Source organism: Camellia sinensis, chromosome 4 (assembly GCF_055761805.1).
Source record: "Camellia sinensis isolate YWXY chromosome 4, ASM5576180v1, whole genome shotgun sequence".
Classification (NCBI taxonomy): Eukaryota; Viridiplantae; Streptophyta; class Magnoliopsida; order Ericales; family Theaceae; genus Camellia; species Camellia sinensis.
The window spans coordinates 20,905,262-20,917,521 of NC_138964.1; the positions used below are offsets into that span (position 1 = coordinate 20,905,262).

At 40.8% G+C, this 12,260-nt stretch overlaps 1 pseudogene; it reads left to right on the top strand.

Annotated features, from left to right (window-relative positions):
* The window catches only part of LOC145823623 (uncharacterized), a 40,320-nt pseudogene extending 29,817 nt beyond the window's left edge, over nt 1-10,503 (top strand).
* Nucleotides 10,504-12,260: the final 1,757 nt, after the last annotated feature.

Here is a 12,260-nt window from a genome sequence, read left to right on the forward strand (position 1 = left end):
CTGTTTGTTTAGTCCTTCGGCCTTCAAAGCCTCAACAGCCAACAGAAGATGTTCATGGGGACCAATGCCTGCCCCTACCTTGTTCTTATCGTCTGCCTCCACTTTGCCAAGGGATTGGCATTCCTCAAATGCAGCCCGTTCCAAGACTGGGGAGCCTTTTGACATAAACTACCTGGTATATGATGCGGTTGATGACGGAGCCAATGTCCCGGAGGCCAGATCTTTCACAGTTCTCTGAAGATCTTCTATCATTCTCTTCAGCTTAGAAGTAGTGGGCTCACGGGTTTGAGATGATTGGGGTCCAGGTGCATCCATCATGCATAAGTCCATGCTTTCTGGAATGAACACCTCAGGCTTGGGTAGATGGGCTGGGGTGATGTATATGCTGGGGTCGAAGGTGGATGGTAGTGTATGGATGAGGTTGAGATGGGGAGATGACGAGTCAGCACTAACCTGAGGTCCTTTGGGTGGAGCTAGGGTCTCTTCATCAATAAGATCCTGAATCTTATGATGGAGGCGGATGTAACGGTTCGTATCATGACCGTGTTGTTGATGATAGGCACAGTATTTAGCTGGGTCATATCTCGGTGGAAGAGGATTTGGAAGGGGTTGGGGTTCTAGGAGTTCTAGGTGCCCTTCTTCTTGTAGCTTTTTCAAAGCTTGGGAGAGACTCATGTAAAGAGGATGGAATTTTTGGGCTTGGGGCCGAGTTGAAGTGGCTGGTTCTTGGTCATTGAGGGAAGTGGTGATAAAGTCTACTTCTGAGCGTTTTGCAGATGTGCTACCATCAGTAGTAGCATTGGAACTGCGAGCAATATTCTTTCGCAAAGGCTCATCATCTTCCACAAAGATTCCTTGTCTGATGGCATCCTCGATTTGAACCCCCATTCCATGAAGGTCTGGAAAGGTAAACAGTGGTAGAACGATCATTTTCTGCAGCAACATGCCATGTAGATTCCGAACAATCATCCTGATCTGATCTTTGTCGGAAGGCCTTGTAGTCATCATTGAGGCTTTTGCTCTCCATCTTGTCACGAACTCTGAGAAACTCTCCTTAGGTGCTTGGCGGGTGACTTCGAGATCACGAGTCGTGACCTTGATCTGTGTGTTGTAGGAGTATTGAGCAATAAAGGCCTCAGCCAGCCCTTCCCAATTCTGTTTCACAGAGTTCTCCAATTTTGCATACCAGATTGCGGCTATCCCAGACAGGGTTCGGCCGAATAGTGACAATTTCTGGGCTATGGTCAAACCCATTGGCCTCAAAATATCAGAAAACAGTTGGAGGTGCACCATTGGGTCTTCAGAGCCATCGAATCGATCGATATGTGGCATCTTGAACCGATCCGGTAATGTCACCACTGAGTCAGTATAACCATCCTCTATATTAGGAATAGAGTGGGCCCCCTGAGACTTTTTGAACAATTTCTCAAGCCTGCTCACTTTCAATGCTGTGGGGTCCGTCTTGAACTCATAGGGGGAGTCTGGCAGGTTGGTGGGTGTTTTAGACAGCTGGGGTAGCACCGGGGGCGGAGCTGGCCCGCCTAGAATGTCCGTATCATCCTGGACGTGGGTTGCCTCCCCAAGTATGGGAACTCTTGGTGGGGGAGGAGCCTGGTGTGAAGTAGATATTCCAGTTTGCTGCTCTAACTTGGCAATTGTCTCTGCTTGTTGCGCTATGACCACAGCCTGTTGCTTGGTGAATTCCGCTTGACGGACAGCATCTTGCTGCATGGCTTTCATACTATCCTGGAGTTGGCGCACCATCTCTTCCAGACCCGACATATTGCCCTGATCTAACTGAACAACTGGTATACCTGTGTCTGCAGTAGGCTTAGAAATCTAAACCTGGCTGTTCAAAGACCACTGAGCTGGTAGCTGCTGTACTGGTGGTCTATGCCTGACCGACCTTTTCACCCTGCCTCTGGTAAAGGAACACTGATTGCCCTTGAACTGAATCTCTGATCCAACAAAGTCTATCAACACAAGTTCGGTGTACCCGGGGAATATTGGGGCCTTCTGAAGCTATGGTTCCAAGACTGCCTAGCAAAAGAGAAAACAGACATCATCTCAGCCTGATTTCACCTGAACAGATATGAGCATAGTTGAATGAGTGTGCTCTCTATTGAATTCTGCCCAAAATTCTGCCGAAAAACTGATACCCTCAGGTAAAACTGATTCTTCCAAATACTGATGCCCGCAGGCCTGATGCCCAAACTTGTAGACTGATACATGCATTCCTATAGAGACGCACTCTAAAAGCACATAGCAGACAAGCGAGAGCCAAAACACCCCTATGTTGGGGTAGGGTTTCCCTGTCCTATTTTGTCAGGAGCTAGGGTTTCACTACGCACGCAGCGGTTTCAAACAACCTATAAACGGGTAAGCAACCTGTCCTAGTTTGGAATGGTCACTACGGATTCCGAATATGCACTAGGTCGAATGGTCAAAAGGGTGCCCCGGTAAAACTGGGGTTTGTGTTCCCATACTGGCAGAGCCCACAACCAGTCAGCCTTATGGTCATGCCTTGACAAGACAAGCCTCCGGCAAACCATTCAGGAATAGCAGATGGCAAACACGGTGTCCTAGGCGCACCAATGCAAATGCAATGCAAAGAAACACATAAGTGTAATCAAAACAAGATATCATGAGTTTGAGTCAAGTTCTCTAAATCCCCAGCAGAGTCGCCAGAAACTATAGACGTCCCCGAACGCTCCCGGGAGGGTGAGTCCCGTTCTGTTCATTTGGGGTCACTACAGCTCAGGACTCTCAAATTGTCGTGGTTCTAAGTCTGAACCAAAGAGTCCAAACCCGGAAAATCGTTTTGAGAAAACAGATTTTTAGAAAAGAAGTGCCAAACATGGACTGCTTTGCCAGATACAGAGTCGCCACCTAAATATTTTATTTTGGGAAATTTAGGAAACCCTGACTCGTTGCCTAAGGCCACGTGTCCGTCATCACCAAAGTTGCCTCGGCTCGGGAACTTGGGTACGATTGGGGAAGGTCACTTCGTGAGCACCCCCGCTCGCCCGATCAAAGATCGGCCTCTACTAACCATGATATCTATTTTTGAAAATATTATGTGTTCTTATTCCGGTTATTAGCCTAGATTACTATGTGATGCGCACAGCATACAAGTATAGACTGGATCGCCTGAATCGGAACAAAACATTTCATGTTTGTTTATTTGAAAATGGTTTGATGGTGCTACCCGCAAGTAGGCTAAGACGTGGATTTGCCACCCTCAGGTGGGCTTAGAAAACATGATTTTGCCACTATCTAGTGGGCTTAAAACACATAGTGAATGAATTGTTCCAATCCAAATAACCCAACTTTCACCCACAGGCATTCAGGTAGTTATATCATATAAGCATATAGCCTCATGGTAAGCATGCTATTCATGGCAGTCACTCACACGCATGCAAGGATGCTAAAGCATAAAACTTACCGAGTACTCCAAGCCAAAACAAAAGCTAATTAGAAATCCATGCATGATCCTAATTATACAGAAATACCTAATGCAACACATGCAAAATGCAACTATAGCAGTCTCGGCTATTCTAAACATGGTATATGAGATGCAACATCTAACAAGTATTCAACTTTGAAATTGAAATACAAATGCAGTTAGTATGATACGCCGAGCCCGGTGCATGCAAAACAGATGAATGATGCAAACATGCTGTCATACTGTATGCTAATTGAAATATGCCCTAATCTAACCATCATAAACTGGTAAATAAAAGGGAGAAAGACGTGGGGTTGGAAGACATACATCACACACACGCACACTTATTACAGTTGTGCCCTCGCGCAGAGGGTCCGAATAAATATACAGTCCCGAATAAAAGAATAGTACAGTCCAAGTAAATATTACAGTCCAAATATGTGCAAATTCCTAATTAATTAACAAATTAACTAAGAAAATAAATAAACTGGCATGCAAGCCAGGGATTGCCTTGATTCCATTCCGGATGATGAATGATGCATGCCCGGGTTGCCTTTGCGCAGAAATCCATGACGATGCCCCAATTAGCCTCTGTTTGCACCTGTTCTTGAAATGCGTGCCAAGCCTCGAAAGACCGCTGATTCTTGATTTGCTGCAACAGAGAGCAGGAAAGGGGCATAGCAATGTATTTTCACAAATGTATGCATGCCTCGATCCTCGTGCCACCAATCACGCATCTCGATGCATGATGGCCTAGGAGTCGAATTGCACAATTTAATATGAAATGAATGCACATGTAAACACAACAAGACCTAAATCCATCATGGATGATCCGGAGTGTCGGTGACTAGGGAATTGAGACACGTTCCGTCACTCGGAGTACGGAACGTACCTCGTTTCCCGTGCTCGGGCTAACTCCTATCCCAAGCACAATGCAATATGCATGACATGCATGGATGCAAACTAAGATACAACCTAACATGCATAATGTTATGAAATGGCATACACGATACAACCTAACATGCACAATGTTATGAAATGGCATACACGATGCACGAGGTAACATGGCATACACAATGCACTAATATACAGCCTAGCATACACAATGCTATGAAATGGAATGGCATACACAATGCAATATGGACTTACACCAACACAAGTGGGCCTCAGTCACACTCACATAGGAGGCCATAAGATGAAAATGAGACAACTCGAAATGCGTGCACGCATGCACGCAAATCGAGGACCGAACCTACGGCACGGAATGCCACTCTAACAAGACATGGCAAAACATGGAATATGGCATATGATCATGCAATTTTCAGAGGCAAAATGAGATGCAAAACATCCTCGAATCATGGCAAAATGATACCCGATGCATGGAACGAGTCCCGAAACATGAATTTTGGTGCATGAAATGGCCTATAGTTATGCAATGCATGCATAATTTGAACATGAAGTATGAAGAAAGAAGCTAGGCAGCCCCAAAAAAAGCATTTTTACAGTTTAAAGCATGGCCAAACGGGGAACACAAATGAGGCTAGATTAGCATACAAAAATGGGGCCAAGAGAGGGGTAATGAAGTAACTCACAAATGCTGGCCCCAAACAGAGAAGGGGCCTTCTAAAATATTGAAGAGGGGCCAAAAATATGATGTATTACAGTTTATGACAAACCCCAAAAACAGATACAAGTATGCTCAAAATGCTATGCAAAATAATGGCACCAAGAGAGCTATAACATGAAGTATAAAAATGATGTCCCAAGCAGCCATAGACCCTTAATGAAACATGAAGAGAGGGTCAAAATAGGGCCATTTTAAGTTCGGACCAAGGTCCAAAAACAGAAGCTCAATAGGCTAATAAATCATGCAAAAATGGGGACCAAAGAGGGGGATAATGACAAGTGGCACATGGAGGTCCCAAACAGTGATGACCCCTTCTTCAATGTTGAAGAAGGGCTCAAAATAAGCCTATCTACAGTTTACATCATGCTCCGAAACAGATTACACATAGGCCAAAAATACTATGCAAGATTATGGCATACAAAGGGGTAATGAGGCAAGTGCAAAATGGGGGTCCCAAACAGGGTAAGACCCTTAATGAAAGATGAAATAGAGCTCAAAAAAATGCTACTTTTAGTTTTGGTCGGAGCTCAAAACAGCATGAAAAAGGGGCTAAGAAAACATGCAAAAATGAGCTAGAAAGAGGGAGAAATCAACTCACCCTTGAAGACCAATCCTTTGCTGCCTCTTGGACCAAGAAAAGCTTCCTCCTAGCCTCTGAGAAGACCTCCAAGCTGCTGGAATGGAAGTGGCAGTGTAGTGCTAGGTGGTGATGAAGAAAAGGGTGTAGGACTTGGTGTTTTGAGGCTTAGAGTAGAGAGAGAGGGAGAATTGATGCAAGGCTCTCAAGACAAATTTTGTAACCCTAAAATCTGAAGGGGAGGGGCTGTATATATCAGAAAAAAGGGGTGGAAAAGAGGGGGAAAAAAAGGGGGGGAAAACAAATCAAGTTTCCCCCCAAAATGGCCAAACCCTCGGACATGGGTGTAGTGGAAAACAATTCACTTCTAGGACACACTTGGGGAGGGGGGCATGACCGGCTAGTTTAAAAGGGCAAAAAACTCATTTCACCAAATAGGTGGCCGGCCAGCTAGATTTTCTGGCCGGCCAGCTACTTTCAGGACAAAAAAAAAGGCGGCCGGGAAGAAAAGTGGCCAGTGGATGATTACGAAGTCCAATGGTGGCCATTCAAGTGTCCAAATTTAAGCCCCGGAAGTTATCTTTCCAATGGAGCAAACATTACATTAAAATTCCTCCTGTGGAAAAAGTTATGCCAATTTCCGTAAAGCCGCGCAGATTTCAGTCCAACCAGAGTGATGCCCTACTTCAACCAACCATATCTCCCCCATCCGGAATTGAATTTAGGAGATTCTTGAGTGAAAAATGAAGTCCCGGGAGTAAGATTTCCAGCGGTGGTGGCCTCATAGTTTGATTCCTAGTATCCAAATGAATATGCCCGATTCGACGAGGGCTGCTCGACTTTCTTTTAACGGTTCATGCCCATTTTCTCCCCCGACTGGATTTCTTCCCTCTTCTCTTCTTTTCTTCAACTTCAAACTCCTAAGTAAGGTGTTTTGAAAGATTTTTCAAAGATTTCATCTCTTTTTCATTCATTTCCACTTTGTCCTTGCTCGGTTTACCGAAAAGCGCAATTTTTGACAAAATGCGAGCCTCGGAACATCGCAGAAACTTTATTTCAAAAATGTTTTTGAAAGAGAGGGTTTTAAGTCTAAAATCTTTTGATCGAGATCGTTCTGGTCCAGAACAGGGGTATGAAGTTGAGATTTGACTCTCTCTTTGCCGAAGAAATTGAACCTTTGCCCTGCACACCTTTCTCCACCATGTAAATCATCAGTCGCGTCGAAGTCTTATGGACGGTCAAAAATGGGGTGTCTACACACTCCTTGGATTTATCCCACAACAATCTATCTGGTGTTATACCTAAGGCTCTTGAGAAACTTTCACATCTCAAATACTTGAATTTGTCTTTCAATAGGTTATCAGGGGAAATTCCAAGTCAAGGGCCCCTCAAGAACCTCACAGCAGAGAGTTTTATGGAGAATGAAGCACTCTGTGGCGCACCAACTTTACATGTGCCACCCTGCACAAGTCATAGAATGCAAAAATCGAGAACAAAATTACTTATTGAAATCATTATGCCTACCATTGCATTAGTGATAATCTTTGTTGCTCTCTTCTTCATTTGGAAAATGTATCACAGAAACAATGTGGAGAAGTTGAATTCAATTAGATTATTGCCTGTAGCTGAGCATAAAATGTTTTCATACCAAGAGCTTTCTAGAGCTACAAACGACTTTTGTGAAGCCAACTTGCTCGGTGTAGGGAGTTATAGTTCTGTATACAAAGGAGCACTTTCTGATGGAGAAATAGTAACAGTAAAAGTTTTGAATTTGCGAGTAGAGGGTGCTTTCAAAAGTTTTGATGCAGAATGCAGTGTCTTGCGAGCAGTTCGCCATAGGAACCTTGTTAAAGTCATTAGTACGTGTTCTAATCCAGAATTAAGAGTTTGATTCTTCAATACATGCCTAATGGAAGCCTCGAGAAGTGGTTATATTCTCATAACTTCTGTTTGAATCTCTTTCAAAGAGTAAGTATTATGGTTGATGCTGCATTAGCTTTGGAATACCTCCACTACGATCAAGCAGAGCCTATCATTCACTGTGATTTGAAGCCTAGCAATGTTCTGTTAGATGATGAAATGGTTGCACATGTTACTGACTTTGGCATTGCAAAGATTTTGGCACAAAACAAGACTACAACGCAAACAAAGACTTTGGGCACCCTCGGCTACATTGCACCAGGTATGCCTCACATATTCGTGTAACTTTTCCTTCCAAAACTATTCTCTTTTATGACAATGATACATTTTAGAGTGGCAATTGTAAATTTTTGGGCAACCATTAAGGCTAGAACAGTTCCATGCAAATATTTCCAGGTATGTGGATGATTTTTGGACTTAGCTCGATTAATTTAATTGTTATTTTGATGTTGCGATAAAAGAAAAATAATAAGATCAAGTTGCCACCTTTATCGATTCTTTTTTTCCCAGCAACATTATAACTGATTCATTGCTAATAAAGTCTTTTGTTTGTTTTTGTGTAACTTAAATGTGGTTAATTTGTCATAAAAAAATAATATTTATTTTGTGAGCTTAGTTTAGATCACTTCTAGTTAGCTTTGGTTGGTAAGTGTAATCTTAACTCAGACTTCAATCCAAACATGCCATGTTCCTGTCCATTAGTAGAGAAATAGTAAAATTTATGGGCTTGGATGTGTAACTCTATACTAGTACCAAATATTCACCATGCCTAGTGTCACATATGGTTAATTTTCAGTCTCAAAATTTTCCTATGATGGCACCAACTCCTAACACTTGGTCTCATCCAATGCATGCAACACACCAACGCAATAATGTTTGTCAAGTACTTAAGATAAAGCAACACAACAATTATGGAAAAACCTAACCTTTATTATTGCACCAACAATTACAAAGGAAAGCCAAATGCCAAAACTCCCAAATACTTGATAATTTTTGAGTTTGCATGGCCATTCCAATACATAGGCTACAATTAGAATATTTGAAATTCAAATAGGCAACAAAACTCAAGGAGTACATGCCACATGGCATGGCAGTTGACACCCTCAACTGCCAAAGAGTTAGGACACATCTGAAATAAACCTACAGAAATAACTGCCACCAACTGCTCCTACATTTGAGCCTTCCTTGTCCCTTGCCAACATGTCTTGGTTTGTGCATATCCGCCCCTATATTTTAAGATGCCTTTGTCTTGCCTTAGAGAATTCAAATTGAACAAGCCACCAGCCAAATAGAGTCTTGAGTGCCATCTGTTGGTCTTGGTCCAGTCCATGTGCCTTGCTAACTAGCCAAGTGTCAACCACGCCATACTGTCTAGCCAAGTCAAACCATTTGATTATATTAAACCCTCAAGTATGCTGTAGCCTAACATTAAGGTCATGTTAATGCCTTGCATCTACCATGTTGCCTACAGTTGCCACCACTGAACGGCACAACTGATTGCCCACCTTGTCACATTGGCATGCCTTCCTCATGCCTTGGTCCAGACTGGACATAGGTGTAAGGTGTCACCAAATGTCAGGCCGCGAGCTCCCAAATGTCAAGGTGCTAACACCTAGCCTATTATAGACCAAAAACAAACACTACAAGAATTTTCACTTCTGGCAACTAAATTTTTAGTGACCAAAAGTTAATTTTTAGTCACCGAAGGGTTTCAACGACTAAATTATTTGGTCGCATAAGTAGTCGTCGAAGAATTGTCAGTAAAGGTCATTAGCAAAAATGTGGGACATTAGGCGACTAAAAGTTTGGTCGCCGAAAATGTAGTAATTTAATTTAATGTCCATCCTTTTGGCGACTTAAATTTTGATTGGCAAAGAGTTCTTGTTTTGGCTACTAAATGATAATATTTATAGGTCTAAAACAAAGCCTACTCTTAATTACCAAAATTTGGGTATGGTACAATATTTAAAATGTTAAAATTTGTCAAAACATGTTCCAATAGGAGAAGTGAAATTTATTTTACTTTTTATTTCAAAAAAAATATATCAAATACAAATAGCATTTGTGGGACCCCATCAAGAGATATAGAGAGATTTTTTTTTTTTTTTTTTTTTTTTGTATTTGCCAAACATTTGTTCCCATATTTGGCACAATGGACGGAAATACTAAAATTTAGCGGGCAACTGCATTGAAACTTTTTTTTTTGGGTCTATACTACTATATTACTGGAGCAATGATAGCTTATATAGGCATTGAACATGCTCTAAGAACTTTTTATTTTTATTTTTTTATATTGTAATTTTTATTGTCGTGCTTTTTGTCAGAGTATGGTTCTAAAGGAAGAGTTTCCACCAAAGGCGATATATATAGCTATGGAATAATGTTGCTAGAAGCATTCACAAGAAAGAAACCAACAGATGAGATGTTCACTGAAGCACTGAGTTTGAAGCAATGGGTGAATGCTTCACTTCTAGATTGGGTAATGGAAGTTGTGGATGGTGGTTTGTTGAGAATAGAAGATGGTAGGGATGCAATTGCCAATAAAGATTATCTTTTGGCCATTATGGAAGCAGGTGTAGAGTGTGCTGCAGAATTGCCTGAACGGCGGACCGACATAAAGGATGTGGTGACCAAGCTTAACAAGATCAATTTGCAGCTTCTTCGCAGTGGATATGCTTGATTTGTATATGCTCTTGTTGTCATGTGTTGTTTAGTTTTCCCATGAGATCCTCTGTTTGCTTTGTTTCAAAACATTTACAATCGTTGATTATGCTTCTAAATTCCCGTACTTTAAGATCCTCAAATAATTTAACTTTGAATATTTTTTAACAGATTTGAGAGCAATGATCCTTTGGTTTTAGATTGTTCCTCATATACCACGTATGGGTGTTTAGCAAATTTAATTGTGAATATCTGAATGAAATAATTCATGAAGTCGCATTAGAAGGGCTCAAATCTTCTTTTTTGTTTCAGTTAGTTGTTGGTAGTGCCTATGGCCTAGTTAGGTGCTGTACATTTTGTGTAATTAAATAAAAAAATAGATTCATATTTAGGAATTAAAATTGTAGAAGCAGAATACATGCTGGAAATTACAAACAGAACATAAATACATAACAAAATAAAATGGCAAAAGGAAAGCAAACCGAAGCCTGCACTAGACAGTGTCCTTAAAACAGATTCGCCGCCTCACCGGTTGGGTGCTGGAGGTTGTTCGATGTCTGTCACCTAAGATATGACGGTTGGACCAGCTGCAGCAATGCACCGACTGAGTAGCTTCGGTGAACAGAACTATGACAACACTCCCTCACTAGGAAGAATATAAAACTGGAGAAAACTATTGAAGACAAGAAGAACAAAAATTCTGGGTGATGAAAATGAAGAAAAGTGCCTCCTTTTATACACATGGAGGGAGAGAGGAAAAGACTCCTGCCATCAAGGCCTATCACAAATGTAGAAATGAATTCTATATTAAACTTGAAAAACTGTTGGAATAATCACTACAAGAAAAAACACATTCGTCAAAAGTAAATTTTTAGTCGCCAAAAGTCGGTTTTTAAGTTTCCCCAACTAAATTTTTTAGTCGCCGGTTTGGTCGCTGCTAAACGGTCGGGAAAGGTATTGGCGACTAAAAAACTTTTAGTTGCCAAAAAGCAAGTCTTTAGCGACTAAAACTTTGGTCGCCAATAGTCAATTATATTTTTTTAATTATACATTTGGCGACTAAAGTTTTAGTCGTCAATAGTCAATTATATTTTTTTAAATTATACATTTACCGACTAATGTTTTAGTCCCCAATACTCAAGAAATCGGCGACCAAACAGATTTAGTCGCCAAAAGCTCATTCTGAAAAAAATAAAATAAAATTACACCTTGCTCTTGTAGAGATTCGAACCATCAACCTCCCACACCATAAACCTTATACAACACACTCCTTCCATTATACCTCCATAACATCATGTGATTATATATGCAACATATATTATTTATATAGTACTTAGACCCGTATTAATATAAAAGTATATATATAAACATAATTATTTTTTATTGAACATAATTTATGTAAAAATAAATTATTTAGTAGAAAAAAAAAGAGACCACTTTTGGCGACTAAACATAATTTTAGTCGCCAATTCTATACTTTTGGCTACTAATTATTTTTTAGTCGTTAAAAAAAATTTCTGCGCTAAAATTACCACTTTTGGCGACTAAACTTCTTTTTAGTCGCCAAAAAAGCCTCACTTTCGACTACTAAACATGTTTTTAGTCGCCGAATGCTTCACTTTTGGCTACTAATTTTTTTTTAGTCACCAAAGGGCCTTACTTTTGGCTATTAAAATTTTTTTAGTCGGTAAAAGCCTCGCTTTTGGCGACCAAACAGATTTTTAGTCGCCGAATGCCTCACTTTTGGCTACTAAATTTTTTTTAGTCGCCAAAAGGCCTTACTTTTGGCTACTAAAATTTTTTTAGTCGCTAAAAGCCATATATCGGCGACCAAACAGATTTTTAGTCGCCAAAACCTATACTTTTGGCTACTAAATTTTTTTAGTCGCCAAAAATCTTTACTTTTGGCTACTAATGCTTTTTTAGTCGCCAAATGCTATACTTTCAGCGACGAAATGTGATTTTTTAGTCGCCAATAGTGCTTTTTCTTGTAGTGAATTCATCATCATTATAGAAGAGTTACACACATA